Genomic DNA, 25,054 nt, shown 5'->3' on the forward strand with positions numbered 1-25,054 from the left:
CAGCTTGAACAAAACACAGTATCAGTGATATTTATCTATCTATCTATCTATCTATCTATTTCTTATTTCCTTTCTCTATATATAAGCTTGCATTTGGATTTAATTATGTGATGGCTTCCTTGTAACAGCTTGAACATAAAACAGTATCAGTGAAATCAGTCCACATTACGACTCATAATACGTAAAATCACTATATCAAGAAGAATACAGCTCGTGGAAAGCAGATAAAGCATAGCATTCTCATATCTTTCGTTGCTAAGAGGTATCAACATTTTGTGCTACCGTCCTTATAGTCGACTGAAAAAATACAGTATCAGGAAAGTCAATCGGCATTCGGTCCATGATAAAAATAGAGACAAAAAGTATCTATCTCTTAGTAAGCAGATACAGCTCAGTACTCTTATCTTTTTCGTTATCTAGGTACACAGTGATTACTCAGCTGCCTTTAGAGTGGTTTAGACGTTAAATATTGTTAATTCTGTCTGTTTGAAGTCATACAAACATACATTTACCAACCGTATCTGGAAACACATGACCCCTTCTTTTATTTTTCGTTATTAATATATAAAATGATTAATCAGTTAACTTTGTAATGTTTTAGAAATGAAATACAATTAGATGTGTCTGTGTTAAGTTATCCAAACACACATTTACCAACCGTATCTGGAAACACGTCTCTCCTTCGTTTATCTTTCGTTATTAATATATAAGATGATTACGCAGTTTACTTTATAGTGTTTTAGAAATGAAATACAGTTAAATGTGTCTGTGTTAAGTTATCGAAGCACACATTTACCAACCGTATCTGGAAACACGTCTCTCCTTCGTTTTTCTTTCGTTATTAATATATAAAATGATTAATCAGTTAACTTTGTAATGTTTTAGAAATGAAATACAATTAGATGTGTCCATTTACCAACCGTATCTGGAAACACGTCTCTCCTTCGTTTTTCTTTCGTTATTAATATATAAAATGATTAATCAGTTAACTTTGTAATGTTTTAGAAATGAAATACAATTAGATGTGTCTGTGTTAAGTTATCCAAGCACACATTTACCAACCGTATCTGGAAACACGTCTCTCCTTCGTTTATCTTTCGTTATTAATATATAAAATGATTAATCAGTTAACTTTGTAATGTTTTAGAAATGAAATATTGTTACACGTGTCTGTTTGAAGTCTACAAACACACATTTACCAACCGTATCAGGAAACACGTCTCCCCTAACCACGATCAGCATAGTACAGCAGCGACAAGAATCAGCTGTGGGCGGCGCTGTAAGCCACAAACACGCCACCAACACGCCTCAAGCCGGTGCAATGAAGCCAGGCAGGAGTGAGCGGAGTCTTCAGGTCTGGCGCCACTCTTGGGGGAGCGAGGAAAAAGAAGGGAGATTGAAATGTACACGATGGGGACTGGACACCAACCCTCGCTTTGACAGAATTGCAAACGCGTAGAAAAAAAATCCCGTCATTCAGCCAGAAACATAAATTAATATCAAGCTGGGTCTGCATCGGTTTCCCAGCGCCTCGGCCCCTCGTCGGCGGCACACTGGCAGATGTACAGACACGTTGCAGTAAAGGGATAACTCTCCTCGAGGCTGACTAACGTTCTGTGAAGCTATGATAAATAAGCTGGAAAGACTACATTTTGTTTTAACGTTATCGTAAGTTTAGTAGATTTCTTTGTTGCATCGATCGTATACGGAATGTTTCTTTACGTTTTTTGACTTCATGACTGCGGATTTCCTACAAGAAGACATCACCAATCTACAGGAATGAAACAAAAAGTGGCTGCTACAATTCAGTGAAGGAAAATGTAAACTCATGCATCTTGGCAGGGGGGTATCCAGCACACCAATACCACATGGGAAACACTCCACTATCCACCACCGACGCAGAGAAACACCTGGGAGTACATGTGACCAGGCTACCAATGAAGGCCAAATCCGTGCCAATCGCAGCGGACGGGTTAACCTCAAATTTGAAATCATTGGAACATATATTTTTTTTAGCTGATACGTAGATCAATACCGCGGTCGATCACTCTCGTTGATGCCCGATTTATTCCCTCAAAATAACAATGATTAACGATATTGCAAGTTATTCAGCAGTAATAAACGCCATGATAATCTTTGACTATATACTGGCTGTGTTATTTTTCATTTTCTAACATATTAATAATGATAATATGCATCTATAGAGTGCCGTCCTACAGCAGCGAAGCTATATAACCCGATAATGACTGTGTTGGTGCTTTGATTCATTTATAATATACATACACTCATTCACGCATACACAGATAAATAAACCTGTATGAATCAGTTTATAATACACGTTACTCTTTCATCCGGTGTTTGTTTATTTACAGATACGAACACATGATGATTTGCCTAATACCAAGAAAGCAGTGAGTCGCCGCCTATCTGATCTTTTAACGCCGGTAGGGACATCAAGGGCCCACGTGTTTGCCGTTCCGAGAAGCACCTCGATAAACACGAAAACCCGGCGAGCAAAAAGCATAAGAGAACTCAGAGGATCAGGCAAACACAGACTTAATTAAACGGTCTTGTCGGCGCCGGGTCGTCACTCACGTTACGCCCCGCCAGAGATATTGAAATTTGCTGACATCATTACCTCCCCGCCTCCCGATGGCTAATTAATCCCCTAAATGGATTCAAAAGATCAAAAGACTCGACAAAAAGGTGTGTGTGTGTGTGTGTGTGTGTGTGTGTGTGTGTGTCTGTTTTTCATTCACCAAGGCATCATCACGTGCTAAACTTGCAATCACCAACCATTACCCTTCCTTATAAACCTCTAATTGTATCTAGTAATGGATCTTTGGGCACGGCCGGAACCTCACATCACACCCAGACACCCCCTATAGGCGGGACACAACACCCAACTGACGCCTGGTACCCATTCACTGCTCGGTAGACAGGGACACTGAGGGAAGGTGATTGCCCATCCTTCTCCCCGCCAAGAAATTGAATCCGTGACCTTTTGGCTGTGTGGGTGGGGGAGGGAAAGGGGAGGAGGCATAAAGAGATCAGTATCGAAATGCCAGCCTGTCGGTATAGCAAGGTTTGTCTCAAGGGATGGCCCGAATTGACAGATAACAGGAGATGGATATTACCCTTGTCTGTTAAACCATGGCTGCGTCTGTTTACTATCTCTACCCCCATTACCACTACCATTACAACAACAATGAATACTTTTAATACCACACTTAATGCTTAAACTAATAATAAGGATGATAAGAATAATAAAAATGGGTGTAGAATGTCAGATATCAATACAAACACGAATCATCTCACACACACGCACATACATAAACACTCTTACACACTCACAAACATACATTATCTCTCTTTTAGTATCCCATCGGCTATACACAAGACACGAAGGGTTATATTATTAAAGATTTCTGGGCCCGAACACGCATATTTGACAAGGCTTTCATAGGAGGTGTGGGCATTTCTAAGGGTAGTTTCATGACCCTGGTGGTAGTCTGACCCTTCTTCTGCATCGGGAACCTAAGGAAACACTCTTTAGAACCCGATTGACCTCCTTTTCGGCCTTTGAAATTAGTTGACGTGAGGAAGGGGTGCGAGCGTCTTGCCATTTCGAGCGAAGAACGACCGCCCGACCTCTTTAAAATAAGCATAAAGGTGAAGGTGTTTAAAGTACCAACCGCTGACGTCAAGAGGAGCGCCAGCAGCGGCAGCGCGGGGGAACACTTTCTTTTCCTTCCGTTCCTCTCAGCGCCTCGCATCTCGGATATTGCCGCGGAAATAGTCCTCGCTGCCACACTTGAGGCGCGCCCGCTGACGTGTGAAATGTCTCCATGTGAGCGAGGGAGAGGAAGGAAAACTGGTAAGCAAATAAAGGACGAAGAGATGGCTGTGTGCTCTGGGACTATCAAATGAGAGAAGGGGGTGGGTGGGTAAGGGAAGTGAGATAGAGATGTGGGGAAAGAGAGGAGAGAGAGAGAGAGAGGGAGGGTGGGTGGGATTAGAGTAGTTATGAAATGCCTAATAAAAAAGCTTCTATGTTCCCCTTAAAATTTACCTTCTCTTCCCGTTTTTTTATGTCCCTAGTTGTCTGGCCAGGGAAGGGAGGACTTCCTTTTGTTTGCTTAGCGTTTTAGTTTGTTTAGCTCGTTCGTTTAACTTTCTTTAGCAAGTTATTAAGCACCTAAAAAAACATCATTGCTCCCCCTAAAACTTTTCCTTCTCCTCCAGTTATTTGTTGATCGCGTTCTTTGTTTAGGTCTTCTGTTTGTTTAGCTCCTCTGTTTGTTTAGCTCGTTCGTTTAACTCTCTTTAGCAAGTTATTAAGCACCTAAAAAACACATCATTGTCCCCCCTAAAACTATACTTTCTAATCCAATTCTTGTTGTCTGCGTTCTTTGTTTAGGTCTTCTGTTTATTTAGCTCCTTTGTTAACCTCTCTTCAGCAAGTTATCAAACACCTAAAAAAACATCACTGTTCCCCCTAAAACTCTACCCTCTAATCCAATTCTTTGTGGCCTGCGTTCTTTGTTTAGGTCTTCTGTTTGTTTAGCTCCTCTGTTTATTTAGCTCCTTTGTTTACCTCTCTTCAGCAAGTTATCAAGCACCAAAAAAAAAATCACTGTTCCCCCTAAAACTCCACCTTCTCATCCAGTTATTTGTGGTAAGCGATATCTACCTCTCAGGCCAGGAAAGGGAGGCCGTTCTTTTGTTAATTTAGCTCGCTTGTTTAACTCTCTTCAGCATGTAATCAAACCCCTAAAAAAACATCACTGTTCCCCCTAAAACTCCACCTTCTCATCCAGCTATTTTTAGTCAGCGATATCTACCTCTCAGGCCAAGAAAGGGAGGCCGTTCTTTTGTTTAACTCTCTTCAGCAAGTTATCAAACACCTAAAAAAACATCACTGTTCCCCCTAAAACTCCAGCTTCCCATCCAGCTATTTTTTTGTCAGAGTCTTCTCCCCGGCAGGACAGAGACATGAGCTCATCTTTTCGTTTGTTTGATGGTCGCTGTTTGTTCCGAGCGTATTGTATAGATGCTCATTCGTCCCCCGCTGCGCTCCAACCTCCTGGGGAAAGGGCGGAATACAGGAGTCTTGTAATATCACCGAGTATTTTCCCATCCTCTTTAGCATTGTCAAGGACGTATGTTGCTATTGTAGTGCTGTGCCGTGGGCTGCTGTACGTTGTTATTGCTCTCGCCCAATATAGTAAGAGGAGAATGATCATATACAAGGAACTCCATGCTATTACTTGTGTTGCTATATGTGACGTGAGCCAGTCTGGTGGTCGGGAATTATCTGTCACGGTTTTCACATACACACACACACACACACACACACACACACACACACACACACACACACACACACACATACATACAAAAAAAAAATAGACATTGGACACACTAACCGTCTAACGAGTGCAAACCTCCCTCTGGTCGGAGTGCTCAAAATGTGAAAATATGCAATTAAGTCTTGGGTGAGGTCCTGCCCCGCTTCACCTCTCAAAACTCGTGCCATTTTTTTTTTTTTTTACAGCAAAGGAGACAGCTCAAAGGCACACAAAAAAAGGAAACAATAATAAAAAAAGCCCGCTACTCGTTGCTCCTAAAAAAAACATCAAAAGAGGTGGCCGAAAGAGAGGTCAATTTCGGGAGGAGAGGTGTCCTGATACTGATATAGTGGAAGGATTACTGTATTTTTGACCTCGGTGACCTTGCCCTTTGACCTTTGACCTTGAAAATCAACATTGACCTGTGTGGGGTCCTTAGTAGTCCACCTATGAAGTATCAACATCCTAGCTGTAATGGTTCAGAAGTTATCGCGTTACGGACAAAACAAAACAAAATTTACACAGCTCAAAACAATACATTCCGCAATAGAGATAAATAAAGAATCGGTTGTAGGTTTATCAGTGTCTATTCTTGTGTATTTGATTCTTGTTTCTTGCTTACTTTCTTCATCGTTCCGGATATCGCTCTACTTCAGGGTAGATATATAAGCTCGTATTGTATGTATGGAGAACTTAAGCGACGATACCTTTAACAATACGAACTTGAGTCCTGCAACGATACAGGCTAAGGATAACGATGCCTTTTTTACGGTAAAGGAAGCAGCTCAAGGGCAGAAACATAGATAGATTTGAGATAGGGAAGCATCGAGAGAGCTATCCAATCAAATTCGATCCCCCTCTCGGAATCTCCTCCAGTCATCCTTGGTGGGTCAGGGTACACACAGCTGGCTTTCTTTTATTTTGTATGCTTTTTTTCTTTTCCTTCACCTTCTTTATCAGTCTTTCTTTTTCTTGTTTCCTTCCTTCTGTTTCATACTATACGTTTTTCTGCTCTTCTACCCTTCGCTTTCTCCTTTTTCTTTTCTTTTTTTTCTTTTCTTGTTCTTTTCCTCTTCTTCCTTCTCTCTGCTGTGAAAATAAAGGTAAATATAATATAAATCTAGATATAATATAAATCTTCCTTCATCTGTATTTCCTCCTGCCTACGACTTGAACTCTTTCAAGAGGAGGGTATCTGGACACCTCTCCTCCCGAAATTGACCTCTCTTTCGACCACCTCTTTGGATTCTTCTTAGGAGCAGCGAGTAGCGGGCTTTTTTTTATTATTGTTTCCTCTTTTGTGTGCCCTTGAGCTGTCTCCTTTGTTGTAAAAAAAAGGACCACAGACGTGTACGCTGGCCGAGTGTCTGGAAAGGAAGTTGTGAAAAGACGAAAAAAAAAAATGAATGAAAAGATACATATACTAGGAACGACAATGTGTAAAAAAATACGAATGACCACGAAAACAAAGAAAACTCGAAGACATTATATAAGGCATTAAGTTTAAGAAATAGCAATGGGCGGTACATACATCTTGTGAAATGGGCAACAAATGGACTGAAAGAGTTACAGCCGAGGAAATAACTAATACAAATAGACGCGAGGGGAGGCCGTTCGCTGGATGGTGTGATGAAACTATGATGTATGTGCCACGCTAACTTCGAAACGGGAAATAAGGGGCGGAACACAGAGACGTATATAAACGTTTCCAAGTCTGTATTCCATATTCTTAAACGTTTCCTTGTCTGTAGTCCATATTTTTAAACGTTTCCAAGTCTGTATTCCATATTCTTAAACGTTTTCAAGTCTGTATTCCATATTCTTAAACGTTTCCAAGTCTGTGGTCCATATTCTTAAACGTTTCCAAGTCTGTATTCCATATTCTTAAACGTTTTCAAGTCTGTATTCCATATTCTTAAACGTTTCCAAGTCTGTAGTCCATATTCTTAAACGTTTCCAAGTCTGTAGTCCATATTCTTAAACGTTTCCAAGTCTGTAGTCCATATTCTCAAACGTTTCCAAGTCTGTAGTCCATATTCGAATATAAACGTTTCCAAGTCTGTATTCCATATTTTTAAACGTTTCCAAGTCTGTAGTCCATATTCTTAAACGTTTCCAAGTCTGTATTCCATATTCTTAAACGTTTCCTTGTCTGTAGTCCATATTCTCAAACGTTTCCAAGTCTGTAGTCCATATTCGAATATAAACGTTTCCAAGTCTGTATTCCATATTCTTAAACGTTTCCAAGTCTGTATTCCATATTCTTAAACGTTTCCTTGTCTGTAGTCCATATTCTCAAACGTTTCCAAGTCTGTCGTCCATATTCTCAAACGTTTCCAAGTCTGTCGTCCATATTCTCAAACGTTTCCAAGTCTGTATTCCATATTCTTAAACGTTTCCAAGTCTGTAGTCCATATTCTTAAACGTTTCCAAGTCTGTAGTCCATATTCTTAAACGTTTCCAAGTCTGTATTCCATATTCTTAAACGTTTCCAAGTCTGTATTCCATATTCTCAAACGTTTCCTTGTCTGTAGTCCATATTCTTAAACGTTTCCAAGTCTGTAGTCCATATTCTCAAACGTTTCCAAGTCTGTATTCCATATTCTTAAACGTTTTCAAGTCTGTAGTCCATATTCTTAAACGTTTCCAAGTCTGTATTCCATATTCTCAAACGTTTCCTTGTCTGTAGTCCATATTCTTAAACGTTTCCAAGTCTGTAGTCCATATTCTCAAACGTTTCCAAGTCTGTATTCCATATTCTTAAACGTTTTCAAGTCTGTATTCCATATTCTCAAACGTTTCCTTGTCTGTAGTCCATATTCTTAAACGTTTTCAAGTCTGTATTCCATATTCTCAAACGTTTCCAAGTCTGTATTCCATATTCTTAAACGTTTTCAAGTCTGTATTCCATATTCTCAAACGTTTCCAAGTCTGTAGTCCATATTCTTAAACGTTTCCAAGTCTGTATTCCATATTCTTAAACGTTTCCTTGTCTGTAGTCCATATTCTTAAACGTTTCCTTGTCTGTAGTCCATATTCTTAAACGTTTCCTTGTCTGTAGTCCATATTCTTAAACGTTTCCAAGTCTGTATTCCATATTCTTAAACGTTTCCAAGTCTGTAGTCCATATTCTTAAACGTTTCCAAGTCTGTAGTCCATATTCTTAAACGTTTCCTTGTCTGTAGTCCATATTCTTAAACGTTTCCAAGTCTGTAGTCCATATTTTTAAACGTTTCCAAGTCTGTATTCCATATTCTTAAACGTTTTCAAGTCTGTATTCCATATTCTTAAACGTTTCCTTGTCTGTAGTCCATATTCTTAAACGTTTCCAAGTCTGTAGTCCATATTCTCAAACGTTTCCTTGTCTGTAGTCCATATTCTTAAACGTTTCCAAGTCTGTAGTCCATATTCTCAAACGTTTCCTTGTCTGTAGTCCATATTCTTAAACGTTTCCAAGTCTGTAGTCCATATTCTTAATCGTTTCCAAGTCTGTATTCCATATTCTCAAACGTTTCCAAGTCTGTATTCCATATTCTTAAACGTTTCCAAGTCTGTATTCCATATTCTTAAACGTTTCCAAGTCTGTATTCCATATTCTTAAACGTTTCCAAGTCTGTAGTCCATATTCTTAAACGTTTCCAAGTCTGTAGTCCATATTCTTAAACGTTTCCAAGTCTGTAGTCCATATTCTTAAACGTTTCCTTGTCTGTAGTCCATATTCTTAAACGTTTTCAAGTCTGTAGTCCATATTTTTAAACGTTTTCAAGTCTGTATTCCATATTCTTAAACGTTTTCAAGTCTGTAGTCCATATTTTTAAACGTTTTCAAGTCTGTAGTCCATATTTTTAAACGTTTTCAAGTCTGTAGTCCATATTCTTAAACGTTTTCAAGTCTGTAGTCCATATTTTTAAACGTTTTCAAGTCTGTAGTCCATATTTTTAAACGTTTTCAAGTCTGTAGTCCATATTTTTAAACGTTTTCAAGTCTGTAGTCCATATTTTTAAACGTTTTCAAGTCTGTAGTCCATATTTTTAAACGTTTTCAAGTCTGTAGTCCATATTTTTAAACGTTTTCAAGTCTGTAGTCCATATTTTTAAACGTTTTCAAGTCTGTAGTCCATATTTTTAAACGTTTTCAAGTCTGTATTCCATATTTTTAAACGTTTTCAAGTCTGTAGTCCATACTCGAATATAAACGTTTCCAAGTCTGTAGTCCATACTCGAATTTAAACGTTTCCAAGTCTGTAGTCCATTTCGAATATAAACGTTTCCAAGTCTGTAGTCCATATTCTTGAACGTTTCCTTGTCTGTAGTCCATATTCGAATATAAACGTTTCCAAGTCTGTAGTCCATTTCGAATATAAACGTTTCCAAGTCTGTAGTCCATATTCTTAAACGTTTCCTTGTCTGTAGTCCATATTCGAATATAAACGTTTCCAAGTCTGTAGTCCATATTCGAATATAAACGTTTCCAAGTCTGTAGTCCATATTCGAATATAAACGTTTCCAAGTCTGTAGTCCATTTCGAATATAAACGTTTCCAAGTCTGTAGTCCATTTCGAATATAAACGTTTCCAAGTCTGTAGTCCATATTCGAATATAAACGTTTCCAAGTCTGTAGTCCATTTCGAATATAAACGTTTCCAAGTCTGTAGTCCATATTCGAATATAAACGTTTCCAAGTCTGTAGTCCATTTCGAATATAAACGTTTCCTAGTCTGTAGTCCGTATTCGAATTCAAACGTTTCCAAGTCTGTAGTCCATTTCGAATATAAACGTTTCCTAGTCTGTAGTCCGTATTCGAATTCAAACGTTTCCAAGTCTGTAGTCCATATTCTTAAACGTTTCTGGCTCTCATTACGGCTGCTTCCCAAGGCCACAGCGAAAATTAACCGGCATTTCCTGGGTGATATATTTTCCGCTCAAGGTGCAGAGGTCGTGTCAAGCTATAACCAGGATCATAAAACGGGCTATGGCAATCCCTGTAACTACAAGAAGCTTTACAAATTGGAAAACTGAGCCGACGATTCGTTTAACAATACATGCTTGAGTCCGGCAACGATACAGACTGACGATAATGATGTTTTTTTTATGCCAAGGGAAGTACCTCAAGGCCAGACACAAAAACAGACAAAAAAAGATGAAAATAAAAACAAAGTAAAGAAGATAAATAAAAAATCGGCTGTAGGCTTATCAATGTTTTTTTTTTCATGTGTGTTTGTTTTTTTGTTTCTTTCTTCATCGTTCTGTAGAAATAAAAACAGACAAAAAAAATGAAAATAAAAACAAAGTAAAAAAAGATAAATAAAAAATCTTCTGTAGGTTTACCAGTGTTTTTTTTTCATGTGTGTTTGTTTTTTGTTTCTTTCTTCATGTTTCTGTACCCGTCTTGAAAATTTGAGTTATTAACAGTGTCCAAAAGAGAGGTCAGTTTCGGAAGGAGAGGTGTCTTGGTGGTAAAGATCGCCCGCCGGTATGAGCTGACACTTTTCAGTCATCGCCGAGTGGCCTAAGACTACCCATATGCTGTCCTGAAAACCCTAGCGACCGGGACTGTATATTAAAGAGGATAAAGATTAAGCTTCGTGGGGCAACATGAGCCAAGCAAAAAATCACAAATACCTGCCTGCTCCATAACGGGGTGGGACTGAGTGAAGGCCCCATCAAGAAAGCCTACTGGACCTATAGGCATAACGTAAACATATATGCTTGTGTATGTAATTAAACACTCAGTCGTAGAAGCTGGACTGTGTAATGGTTGGCTGTGCGTGGCGGTCGTTCAGTCTGTGTACTCCATCGCCTCCCCGTGCCTCGTCGCCGTAAATCATTCAGTGTGTTTCACCGACGAGCGACGTGGACTCTTGACTTCTTGCTGCCGCTCCCCCTTCCCGCCCTTCACCTTCCCCCCACTCGACACCCGCGGAGATGAAGCTGTCACGGGCCGCGTCTCGCTGAGTGATGGCAGAGACGCACTACTCTCCTCCGTTGGATTCTTTATCATGGAATAGTCAGGCAACATTAAAGAAGTGGAATGTTTAAAAGGCTGAGTTGTTGATTTTGCTTCATATTGGTGTGTACGAGTGCTGGGCAATTGTTTATTTTGGTCTTCACAAGATTTTCTATTCTCGTTTTGATTTGTATTAATTTTCACTTTGCTGTTTTAAGGTGACTTGAAACCAGCATTGCCAGATTATCGTACTCACCACATTGTATTTATCAGTTTTGAGCCTCAAACTCTCGTACCTACACAAATAACGAAAGAATATTAAAGTTAGCGTTAAAACTGTTATGGATGTTTGTCTTGTTTGTTTTTGCTTTAGATATCACTCAGAAACTACGAAAAGGGAATACGGTTTGTACGATAGTTTGGTAACGCTGCTTGAAATTTCGTGTCGGCTCGTGAAGAAAAAAGTTTGCCTCTCTTCATGGATGCTCGGATACTCTCTTTCACTTATTTACTTATTTTTTCTATTCTCGTATTGATTTGTATTAATTTTCACTATGTTGTTGTTTTAGGTGACTTAAAACTTCGTGCTGGCTCGTGAAGAAAAAAGTTTGCCTCTCTTCATGGGCGATCGGTTACTCTCTTTCACTTATTTACTTATATTTTTCTATTCTCTTATTGATTTGTATTAATTTTCACTATGTTGTTGTTTTAGGTGACTTAAAACTTCGTGCTGGCTCGTGAAGGAAAAAGTTTGCCTCTCTTCATGGATACTCGGATACTCTCTTTCACTTATTTACTTATTTTTTTTCTGTTCTCTTGTTGATTTGTATTAATTTTCACTGTGTTGTTGTTTTAGGTGACTTAAAACTTCGTGCTGGCTCGTGAAGAAAAAAGTTTGCCTTTCCTCATGGGCGATCGGTTACTGTCTTTCACTATTGATTTACATTTACTCCCAAAACAACAAAGCGTAATAAAAGGTCTTCTGAAATGCTGAAGTTCATTATTCTTATACAGTTAAAGTTCACCTAAAGAACAAGCGTATAGGAAGTCAGTTTAGTTTGCTGTCTACTTTCATGTTCCATTGACAGTCATCCTTCCCTCCTACTCCTTTACTTTAACTCTTTCCTTACCCATTTGATTTCAGTTCATCATAAGCAGCACACTCGTCAACGCACCTTCCTTCATAAGTTCGACCTTAGGAACAAGCATTAAGGGAGTCAATTTAGTTTGCTGTGTACTTTCATTCCCCACTGACTGCCATCCTTCCCTCCTACTCCTTTACCTCTACTCTTTCCTTACTCCTTCGATTTCAGTTCATCATAAGCAACACACTCGACAACGCACCTTCCTTCATAAGTTCGACCTAGGAACAAGCTTAAGGGAGTCAGTTTAGTTTGCTGTCTACTTCCATTAACTTCCATCATTCCCTCCTACTCCTTTACCTCCACTCTTTCCTTACCCCCTTGATTTCAGTTCTCCATAAGCAACACACTCGTCAACGCACCCTCCTTCATAGTTTCGACCCTAGGGAGTCAATTTAGTTTGCTGTCTACTTCCATTAACTGCCATCATTCCCTCCTACTCCTTTACCTCTACCCTTTCCTCACTCCTTTGATTTCATTTCACCTTCCTTCATAATTTCGACCTTAGGAACAAGCGTAAAGGAAGTAAGTTTAGTTTGCTGTCTACTTTCACGCGTCATACAGCGGCACCGACACCAGCCAGAAGGAAACGCCTTTACGAACCTTAGGACTCAGCACGCCGCCACCTTAATGCCTTCATAAAACACCCTTGGGGGGGCGCAGAGGACGTTCAGGCTCTTTATATAAACTGCCATTGTATACTTGATGGATATTTCTTTCCCTCTAAACAGTTCAACCCTCCCGGCGACATCTCTTGCGTTACTTTCTCCTAACACCGTAACCCTCCCCTTAACCTTTACCTTGGAGGCCCTGAAGCGGCCGTAGTGTTTAGAAAGGAACCCCGTCTCAGTCCTTTCTCTGATATTGAATACTTGATCGTAAATTCATATCCTTTAAACTTAACACCCCCGGCGCCATCTCTTGAGTCACCTTTATCCTCTTAGTAACGTGACCCTCCCTTTTACCTTTACTTTGGGCATCAGGAACCCCGTCACAGTCTCTCTCTTTGACACTGAATAGATTATCGTAAATCCTTTCCATATAAACACTGAACACTCGCAGCAACAACCGTTTCGTCACCTTTCTCCTTTTAGCAACGTGACTCCCCTTTATCTTTACTTTGGGCATCAGGAACCCCGTGTCAGTCTTTCTCTGTACCATTGAATACTGACTTATTTCTTTCCCTCTAAACACTTAACACTCTCGGCGACAACACTTGCGTCACCTCTCTCCTCTTAGCAACGTGACCCTCCCCTTTACCTTTATTTTGGGCATCAGGAACCCCGTGTCAGTCTCTCTCTCTGCCATTGAATACTTGATCGTTAATTCTTTCCCTCATGTAGCTTCAACGCTCGAGGTAACAACCCTTGCGTCACCTCTCTCCTCTCAGTAACGTGACCATCCCCTTCCCCTTTATTTCGGGCACCCAGAGGCGGCCATAGTGTCTAGAGTGTCCCAGGAACCCCGTCTCGGCTCAGGAGTTTTTGTGCGGCCCTTAGAATAGCTTTACAGAATGTCGATGGCATTCGCCGGAGGCTCAGCGTTCTTAAGGACCCAAGCCGGAGGGTCTTCGCGCAAGTTGTAGAGGAAGGATAATGTTTAGTGGGTCGCTGCGTCGTGGCCCAGCGCTCAGGCGAGGGATAGGAGGAGACGGCATGGTGGAGTGTTTTTTTTATTTCGTTTTATAATCGTAGCGGTGGTGTGATGTTTGCGTTTGTTAATTATAGATTGTGTGTTTACATTTCTGCCATGGAGTAGAGGTGTGTGTGTGGGGAGGAGTATAGGGCTTGTGTGTGTGTGTGTGGGGGGGGGGGGAGTTAAGCGTTTGTGTTTGTGTGTGTGGAGGGAGGAATCGTGTGTGTGTGTGAGGGGGGGGGGGGTATAAGGTTTGTGTCTGTGCGTGTGTGTGTGTGTGTGTGTGTGTGTGTGTGTGTGTGTGTGTGTGTGTATTTTTGTGTGTTTGTGTGTGTCTGAAAATACATATACTGTTGTTATTTACGGAGTGTTTTTTAGACCATCATGTGACTTTGGAAAAAAATACATTTTTAAAACTGTCCGTGCAATCAACACGCGGTAACGAACAGCCTGGCGTGTACACGTTACTGCTCCTCGTGTTACCGATACAGTGCCAGTGATGATAACAAAAAGTACTATTACAACACCAACAACAACAACAACAACAACAACAGCAACAACAACCACAACAACAACAACAACAACAACAACAGCTACTACTACGACTTGAACTAATGCTTCTACTACTACTACTACTTCTACTACTACTACTACTACTACTACTACTACTACTACTACTACTACTACTACTACTACTACTACTACTACTACTACTACTACTTCTACCACCACCACCTCCCCTAATGTCACACACACACACACACACACACACACACACACACACACACACACACTAAATAAACACTCTCATTCACCCCAATCCACTAAAAACGACATAGACTTTTTTTTTTTAACATTTAATAACTCCTATTTTTCCTTCACGGTAAAAGCAATATCAGACTATAGTCGCCATTGTCTTTCCGTTTATTACTTTGAAAGAAAAATAAAAGCAGTTCCAAGTTCAGTGTTCAAGATCTTTTTGTGAGTGTGTGTGAACCGCCTGTTTGGTCTCATCATAGGTACAGACTCATCAATGCCGCCTCCTTCCCCTCGCTCCCTTCCTTCCCCTTCCCTCCATTCCTTCTCCTCTTTTCCCTTCCTTCCCACTCTCTCTCTCACTCCCTTGCCCTTGCTCCCTTCCTTCCCCTTCCTTCCCCTCTTTTCCCTTCCTTCCCCTCTTTTCCCTTCCTTCCCACTCTCTCTCTCACTCCCTTCCCCTCGCTCCCTTCCTTCCCCTTCCTCCCTTTTCCCTCCATCCCTTCCCCTCCCATCCCCTCGCTCCCTTCCTTCCCCTTCCTTACCCTTCCTTCCCTTTCCCTCCATCCCTTCCTTCCCCTTCCCTCCCTTCCTTCCCCTGCATTCCCTTTCCCTCCCTTCCTTCCCCTTCCTTCCCCTTCCCTCCCTTCCTTCCCCTTCCTTCCCCTTCCTTCCCCTTCCCTCCCTTCCTTCCCCTTCCTCCCCCTTCCCTCCCTTCCTTCCCCTTCCTTCCCCTTCCCTCCCTTCCTTCCCCTTCCTTCCTCTTCCCTCCCTTCCTTCCCCTTCCTTCCCCTTCCCTCCCTTCCTTCCCCTCCCTTCCACTCTCCCTCACTCCCTTCCCCTCTCTCCTTTCCCCTCTCTCCCTTCCTCTCCCTTCCCTCCCTTCAGTCCTTTCCCTTTATCTTCATCTCTTTCCCTATCTTTCCCTCCCTTCCATTCCCTTCTCTTCCCTTCCCTTCCCTTCCCTTCCCTTTCCTCCCTCCATTCCTTCCCCTCCCTTTACCTTCCCTTTCTCTCTGCCCTTCCCTTCCCTTCTCTTCTCTTCCCGTCTCGTCCCTTCCCTTCCCTCCCTTCATCCCTTTCTCTCCCTTCCCCTTCCCTTTCTCTCTACCCTTCACATCCCCTCCATTCCCTGCCCCTCCCTCCCTTCCCTCCCCTCCATTGCCCACCCCCCTCCCTCCTCCCTCCCGTTCGCCATGTCTGTCTCTCATCTTGTCATTCCCGCTTATCTCGATGCGTTTGGCGTCCTGTTGCCGGGCCAAGCACTTCCTCCATGGCCGGGCCGTGTCGAGGGGGTGCTCACGCGTACATCACTGGGCCGGCAGCTGCTCCAACCCTGCTCGGCCGCATATTCTCGACCTCTCTACTGGTATGTGGCGGCCAACAGGTCAGGTTCCATTAGGTTAGGTTAAGTTAGGTTACGTTAGGTCGGGTTAAATTAGGTTAGGTAAGGTTAGGTAAGGTTAGATTAGGCTAGGCTAGGTTAGGTTAGGCTAGGTAAGGTTAGGTTATGCTAGGCTAGACTAGGTTAGGGAAGGCTAGGTTAGGTTAGGCTAGGTTAGGTTAGGCTAGGTTAAGTAAGGTTAGGTTAGGGTAGGTTATGTTCAGCTAGGTTAGATTAGGTAAACAACAGGTCGTTACATTGTTAGGTTAAGTTACGTTAGGTCAGGTTAGATTAGGTTAGGTTAGGTAAGGTTAGGTAAGGTTAGATTGGGCTAGATTAGGTTAGGCTAGGTTAGGTGAGGCTAGGTTAGGTTAGGCTAGGATAGGCTAGGTTAGGTAAGGTTAGGTTAGGTTAGGGTAAGTTAAGTTCAGCTAGGTTAGATTAGGTAAGGTTAGGTAAGGTTAAGTTATGCTATGTTGAGTCATGCTGTTATGTTATGATAATTTAGGTCATTGACACTTCTCTACCGTCTCCTTTTCCCCTCTCAGCCCTCTCTCTATCCTCTCTCCATCCTCTCTCCACGCCACCAATCAACCCACACTGACAATTTACTCCCATCTCCTTTTCCTCCTTCCCATTCCTCTGTCCACCCCGCCAGATCACCGTCCGTCACACTGTTTACACAATCAAGTGACGCCGTTCACGCCTCGCCTCCCACAAAGCTTCGCGTATAGCAGCTGCGGATATTATTGACGCTTCGTGTGCTTTGTGCGTCTGAGTGTTTATTTTGTATATTTTGTATATTTGAGAATTTACACTGGCGTCTGAATGCTGCTTTAAAAGTGATGGGCGTTGTGTTGGTGGGGGGTGGTGGGACTTGTGCTTGTGTGTGTGTGTGTGTGTGTGTGTGTGTGTGTGTGTGTGTGTGTGTGTGTGTGTGTGTGTGTGTATTTACCTAGTTGTATTTACCTAGTTGTAGCCTTATAGGGCCTGGGCTTACGCTTGTGTGGTCCCGTCTCCGTATCTGTATTTGTCCAACTGTGTGTGTGTGTGTGTGTGTGTGTGTGTGTGTGTGTGTGTGTGTGTGTGTGTGTGTGTGTGTGTGTGTGTGTGTGTGTGTGTGTGTGTGTGTGTGTGTGTGGTTATGTGATTATGTGTGTCTTTCTCTGTCTGTCTGTGTGTGTTATTCGTGTGTGTGTGTGTGTGTGTGTGTGTGTGTGTGTGTGTGGTTACGTGAGTATGTGTGTCTTTCTCTGTCTGTCTGTGCGTGTTATTCGTGTGTGTGTGTGTGTGTGTGTGTATGTGTATGTGTGTGTGTGTGTGTGTGTGTGTGTGTATCATATATCATAACTCTATCTCTGGTCCAACAGGCGGGGTCCTCAGCGTTCTCCCGACTGGCCCAAAGCGTTCCTGTCACCGGAGAGGCTGTCCTGGTGAGTGTTCGTTTTACAGCGTTTTGAGACACATTGTTTACTTTTGTGGGCTCTATTTTGTGTGGATAACATTTTATTGCTCGGAAACGAAACTGGTATTGTTTTCCGTTTTCCTTATTGAGACTCCGGCCATGGGAGCTGCTGAAAGGGTCCAATTTTCAGTTAAATATTGCATTCCAAATTATTTTGCAGAATTTTTCAATTTCAATATAAGATCCTATCGTAGACACATTCTGGAATCTTGGGAAAATTTTACATGTGACTGCCATCAAATTGTCGCTGTTCTGTGCATTTCACTGGGCTCATTTTTGTCCTGCTGAGGAAGCTTGTCTAGTCTCAGTCCCCTTTCCCAGATTAAAAAAAAAAAGATATTTTCGCAAGGTGAATCGCTGTCATGAATGTCTTTTAAGTTGGTGATCGAGCACATATTTCCTCAGCAGGTTGGATCTTTTTTTTTAAGAACTCTACTTGTGTTTAAGAACCTTGAACTCATGCCAGCCTTTTATCTCAATTTTTTTATCCATTTTTTCATCACGTTGAATAATCATTTGGTCTCCAGGTGCGTCATTATTAGGGCGGGTCGTGGCTGGACCGGTGGCGAGGCACGACTGTGTTGGACGCTTGTTGTCGCGTTAGAGTGAAGGCGAAGGATGGTTATTTTCGATAGTTTTATTTTGTCATGTCGTCCAGTAATTATGGCATCGTCTGCGTCACCGGGTTCGTGGGAATCGTTAACATCAGCTGATTGGTGTCTCTACAAAACAGCAACAACACTTATTGCTCTGGACAAACAAACAAAGCCAGCAGACAATGCATCTCAGACAGACAGACAAACGAGTGTAACAACATGATAAAGAAACACAGACGGACAGAAAGTTAGACCTCGCTTAACCCTGAGACACAAACAGACACGCACACACACACACACACACACACACACACAGACAAAGGCCGGGCTAACAGACACACAGGCACAAGCCGCTGGGGAGAAAGAGAGGAGGCAGACTTCACATTTATGGAAATATAACTCTGCAATTTAAATTCAATACACGACTGGAGGCGCAATTTCACGGGATTATATTTCCTGCGAGTCGCGGCCGCCCAGAGACGACCATCGATTGGCCTCCGCGACGCTGCTCCCCTCGCACAAGACATATAGTGGCCTTCCCTTGCCTTCACTAAAGAGTAAGGATAGGTAGAACACTCCATCTTTCACCAACACTAACATTCCCTTCACTGCTCCCCTCTCCCAAGACACACACAGTGGCCTTCCCTTGCCTTCACTAAAGAGTAAGGATAGGTAGAACACTCCATCTTTCACCAACACTAACATTCCCTTCACTGCTCCCCTCTCCCAAGACACACACAGTGGCCTGCCCTTGCCTTCAATATAGAGGAAGAGGAGTTTAAACACCCACCAGCACGCCCAAGACACACAGTAGCTTCCCTTCCCTTCAATATAGAGGAAGAATAGCTAGAACACTCCATCCCTCAACAGTACTGGCACTCCCTTCACTGCTCACCGCCCAAGACACACACAGTGGCCATCCCTTCCCTTCAATATAGAGGAAGAGGAGTTTGAACACTGGCCATCACTCAGAACTCTAGCGAACTAACACCTCCACCTCTCCTCACACTCCCATAAGACACAGTATCCTCCCTTCAATCTAGAGGAATCATGATTAAAACATATAGACTAAGAACAAAACACTCTCCATCCTACCCCAGCTCTGGCACGCATTTCTCTCCTCAGACTCACCAAAGACATACAACAGCCTTCCCTTCCATACAGACAAAGACTCGAACACTCTCCATCCTACCCCAGCTCTGGCACGCATTTCTCTCCTCAGACTCACCAAAGACATACAACAGCCTTCCCTTCCATACAGACAAAGACTCGAACTCTCTCCATCCTACCCCGTCACTAGCTCCCTAACTCCCTTCACCTCACCAAACCTTATAGACCACGGAAATTAACTATAACACAAACACTTCAACCTCACACCCCGAAACACACGACTCCTATCCCATCCCGCTCCTTAATCACTGTTTTCACGCTGGGTACATTTGGTAAGCCGTTCCCTGTGTTCGCGTACCAGGTGTACCTAAACATCAATAGATCCCCGTAATCACACAAGACCTCGATTATTATTTTTCTTGACGGGATATATCTGAAGGGGATTCCAGCTTGATCTCCCAATTACTTAGTCTGTAGCAGCATCAGGACTGATTAAACACACACACACACGCACACACATATACCCTCCTCCGATTGCGAGTGTAGAGAGTAATCAGACCATGGAGAATCACATCCCCCCACACACCAACACTCACACCCACACACACACAGATGAACAGAGAGAGGAAAAAGTGTTCCCTGATCCCTTCTCGACGCCAGCAATAAGGGTTTGTCATCCGGGCACCGGCAATGTTCATATGCTTAGCCAGACACCGTTGTGGGACCTTGCAGATGGGCCCACGAGGAGGAGGAGGAGAACGCGGAGGAAGGGAAAAAGTCGGAGGTGGAGACGGAGAAAGATGAGGATGAGGATGATGATGATGATGAGGAAGAAGAGATACATTAAAGAAAGAAGGAAGCAGAATATAAAGAAGAGAGGAAGAGAAGAAGGAAAAGGAGGACGAAGAAGAGGAGGAGGCGGTGGAAGAGGAGATACAGAAAAGAGAGAGGAGGAGGATGGCATGAAGGAAAAAGGAGATGAAGAGAATGAGTAAGTGTAGGAGGAAGAGGAGGACGAAGAGGAGGAGGAAAAAGACGAGACTGAAAGGGAGTAGGAAATTGAAGAGGAGGACGAAGAGAAGGAGAAGGGGAAAGACAAGTTGGAGGAGGAGGAGGAGGAGGAGGAGGAGGAGGAGGAGGAGGAGGAGGAGGAGGAGGAGGAGGAGGAGGAGGATAATAAGGAGGAGGGGAGAAAACGATGAGGAATAAGAGGAGGGAGATAACGAATTTAGAGAAGAAGAAGAAGAAGAAGAAGAAGAAGAAAAAAAAGAAGAAGAAGAAGAAGAAGAAGAAGAAGAAGAAGAAAAAGAAGAAGAAGAAGAAGAAGAAAAAGAAATAGAAGAAGAAGAAGAAAAAAAAGAAGAAGAAAAGAAAACACGAACGAGAAACAAAAGAAAAAAGGAGAAAAAAAAGAAGAAAGAGAAGAGAACGAAATAGTATAAAGTAAAAAGGAAAAATCGAAGACAAATCACAAAACGGAGAACGAGAAAATGTTGAAGAAAAAGAATTGGAAGAGAAAAAGCAGAAGACGGATGGGTAAACAAGGAGGAGGAGGAGGAGGAGGAGGAGGAGGAGGATCAAAAGGAGAAGGATCAAGATAATATCATTTCCACCTGTTACATGAGAGGAGGAGGAGGTGGAGGAGGAGGAGGAGGAGGAGGAGGAGGAGGAGGAGGAGGAGGAGGAGGAGGAGGAGGAGGAGGAAAGATCAAGGAGGATGGTGATGTATTTTTCATTCATTTCTTTATGTTCTCTCTCTCTCTCTCTCTCTCTCTCTCTCTCTCTCTCTCTCTCTCTCTCTCTCTCTCTCTCTCTCTCTCTCTCTCTCTACCTATATATCTATCGATCTCGACTTCTTATGTAAGGTTTGGGTCACACTAATTTTAAACAAGGGTGGAATGAATAGAAAGGAAGGAAGAGGAGAAAGAAGCAGAATAGAAGAGAAGAGAAAGAAGGAAATTAAATAGAGATTGAAAACGAAGAGAGAGAGAGGATAAAGAGAAAAAGAAGAGAGAAAAAGAAGAGAGAGAGTAGAAAATGAAAGAGAAAAAAAGAGAAAAAGAAAGAAAAGAAAAATGAAAGAGAAAGAAAAATGAAAACTAGAAAAAAAAGAAAAAAGAAGAGAGAGAGAGAGAGAGAGAGAGAGAGAGAGAGAGAGAGAGAGAAGAAAATGAAAATGTAGTACGAAATGAAAACGTTGACGGGGAAAAAGAATGAATGAAGAAAAACAAGACAATCAACAACAAATATATCACCATCGAAAAAGACAACAGCATCAAAACAAATAACAAAAACAAACAAATTTCAACCTACGTATGCGATGCCAAAAGGACAACGAAAAACACAAACAAAAACACTGAGAATCGAAAACAACAAAAGCAGCAGCAACAACAACAACAACAACAATAACAACAGAAGAAGAAGACGAAGAAGAAGAAGAAGAAGAAGAAGAAGGAGTAGAAGAAGAAGAAAAAGAGAAGAAGAAGAAGGAAAAGAAGAAGAAAAAAAGCAAAAGATAAAGAAGAAGAAAAAGAGAAGAAGAAGAAGGAAAAGAAGAAGGGAAAGAAGAAGAAAAAGAAGAAGAAGAACAACAACAACAACAAAAAACACTAACAGCAATACTCACACACATCTACAACAAGAAAACAAAAGTAGAGGAGAAGAAGGTAGACAAGGAAGAGGAGGAGGACGGGATGAAAGAAAAATAAGAAGAAATGAAAGAGGAAGTGAAGGAAGAAGAGGAGGGAGAAGAGGAGGAGGAGGAGGAGGAGGAGGTGGAGAGGAAGAAATTGTGGAGGAGAATGAAGAGAAGGAGAAGGGGAGAGACAAGGAGGAAGAGGAGGAGGAGGAGGAGGAAAAGAAGGAAAAGAGAAGAGAGAATGATGAGGAATAAGAGAAGGGAGATAACGAATTTAGGGAAGCAAAAGAAGAAGAAGAAGAAGAAGAAGAAAAAAAAAAAAGAACAAGAAGACCAAGAACAGGAACAAGAAGAACAAGAACAAGAAGAAGAACAAGAAGAAGAAAAAGAACAACAACAACAACAACAACAACAACAACAACAACAACAACAACAGCAATTAATACCAACAACTCTATACTCGGAATCAATCGGTCCTGAATGGCGTCCCTTTTTAAATGAATTCAGTGAAGTAAGCAATACCAGGCTCCCGGTACTTGCTTTTCACTCCTGTCACATTTATACTGGCGTTTTTTTATTCCTTTCTCTTCGTACCGCTCCCTGTGTCGTGGAAATAGCCGGACATACAGACAGAGAGACACAGATAGACAGACAGACAGACAGGCAGACAGGGAGACATACATACAGACAAACACGATTTTTGCTTGGTTGGTTTTCTCAGACTCTCTCGCCTCTCACATCAACCATTTCCAAAGGCTAAAAAGGAGATTAGTCGGATTGTAATGTGTTTTTAGGTTCATGGTACAGAGGATGGGTCAGACTACCACCACCAGGCTCAGAAAACTACCTGTGGAGATCCTCAAAACTCGCACGAAAGCCTTGGCAAATATGTGAATTGTGCGCCGGAAATTTTCAGAATATGACCCATGTTATTTTTGTTTTGGATCAAGAGTTTAAGCTACAGTGATTATAACGCCAACAGGAAGACTTAAATAGCTGAAAACGGTATAAAAACTTGATTAACATAAGTAGAACACCAAGAAATACGTAGAAAAACAAATTATAGAAAAACGGATACTCTAAAATTGATAAAAAACAGAAATAATGACGGTAGACTCACATATATAGACACACACTCATATCTACCCCCCCACCCCCCGCCACACACACACACACACATCAGAACATAAGAACGTAAGGAGTCTGCAAGAGGCCGATTGGCGTATACAAGGGAACTCCTGTAATCCTAACTCCACCTAATCTCACTATCCATGACTTTATCCATCCTCTTCTTGAATATATGTGACATTGGAACCCACATCATGAAACAACCTCCCCCCCCACACACACACACCTTCTCTCCCCCCCCTCGCATACATCTCCCTTCCCCCTTCTCTTTCTCCTTCCAATCCCCCTTTCCCCCACCCTTTCCCCTTCCACAGTGAGTAGCGAGCTTTTTTTAACTGTTTCCTTTTTTTTGTGTGTGTGCCCTTGTGTTGTTTCCTTTGATATAAAAAAAAAAAAACCTTCCCTCACCCCCACGCACACCTTCTCTCCCCCCTCCAACACACACCTTCCCACACACCGTTACCAACACACCCACACCAGTCACGGACCCGCCATTCTTCTGGGCCTGAGCGGGAAGTCGAGTCGCTCTTAAAGTATTGGGTTTGTCTGACGCGAAGAAATTTCCCCGTCGACCGATTTCAACGTCACGGTGCTGAGGAGAGAAGTAGGAAGGAGGAACTTTCTCTCTCTCTTTCTCTCTGTTTGCAGCTGCTGTGGACGTGGGCTGAGAGAGAGAGAGAGAGAGAGAGAGAGAGAGAGAGAGAGAGAGGGAGAGGGAGAGGGAGGAAAAAGTAGAGGGAAAGGGAAGGGAAAGGGAAAGACAGAATGAGGGAAAAGGAAAGGAAAGGAAGGGAAAAGGGAGAGAAAGGGAGAAAAAGGAAACGAAAAGGAGATAAGGAGGGAAAGGGAAGAAAGGGGAGGAAAAAGGAAAGGAAAGGGAAGGAAAAGGAAAGGAAAGAGAGATAAGGAGGGAAAGGGAGGGAAGGGGAGGAAGAGAAAGAGAGAGGAAGTGAAGAGACAGAGAGACAGAGACAGAGAAGGAGAGAAAAAAAGATGCAATGGAGAAACTCGAAGTAGGTAGAGATGGAGGAGGCCACTTTTCTTTCTCCTCCCTCACTTCCTTCCTCCCTCCCCTCCTCGTTCCGCTGAAGTTTCTCGAGACCTCTAAAGTGACTCTTCCCTCCCGTCGGGGCCCTCGGGAACCAAAGGGACGGAACAGCGGCGGGGGAGAGAGCGGATGGACGATGCTGGCTAATCTTGACTTGTGTGTGGGGTGAGGAAGAGATGGACGGGGATGAGTGTGAAGGAAATTTTTTGATGAAGAGGAAGAGAAAGAGGAAGAGGAGGTGGAAAAGGAGACAAGTAGAGGGGATAGAAAAGGAGGAGGATATAATGAAGAAGAAAAGATGAAGAAAAAGAGGAAGGGTTGGGTTTGGTGTGTGTGTGTGTGTGTGTGTGTGTGTGTGTGTGTGTGTGTGTGTGTGTGTGTGTGTGTGCGTAGAAGAGAGGGAGGTTAAAATAGACAGTGATGAAAAGATAGAAAAGTATATATAGAAAAATTGTTGAATAGATAAATAGATAACATTGTTTAGAATTTTATAGATAGATGGCAGATAGATAGTAGATAATTAGGTAGATTAGTTAAGTAAGTTAGGTTAAGTTAGTATATATGTAAGTAGTTTTGCAGGTAATGAGAAATAGATAGGTGTAAACATAGATACAGATAGATAAATAGATATATAGATAGGTAGATAGATAGATAGACAGACACTCGCCAATCAACAACAACAAAAAACACATTCAACATACAAGATTTCCACCCCAATGTTAGTATTTATGTAGACAGTGAGATAGATAGATAGTTGAGATAGAGAGACAGATTGATAGATAGATAGATACGTAGATAGATAGATAGTACATAGATACATAAATAGATAGGCACATAGACATACTTTCTCGCCAA

Source organism: Eriocheir sinensis, chromosome 70 (genome assembly GCF_024679095.1).
Source record: "Eriocheir sinensis breed Jianghai 21 chromosome 70, ASM2467909v1, whole genome shotgun sequence".
Lineage (NCBI taxonomy): Eukaryota > Metazoa > Arthropoda > Malacostraca > Decapoda > Varunidae > Eriocheir > Eriocheir sinensis.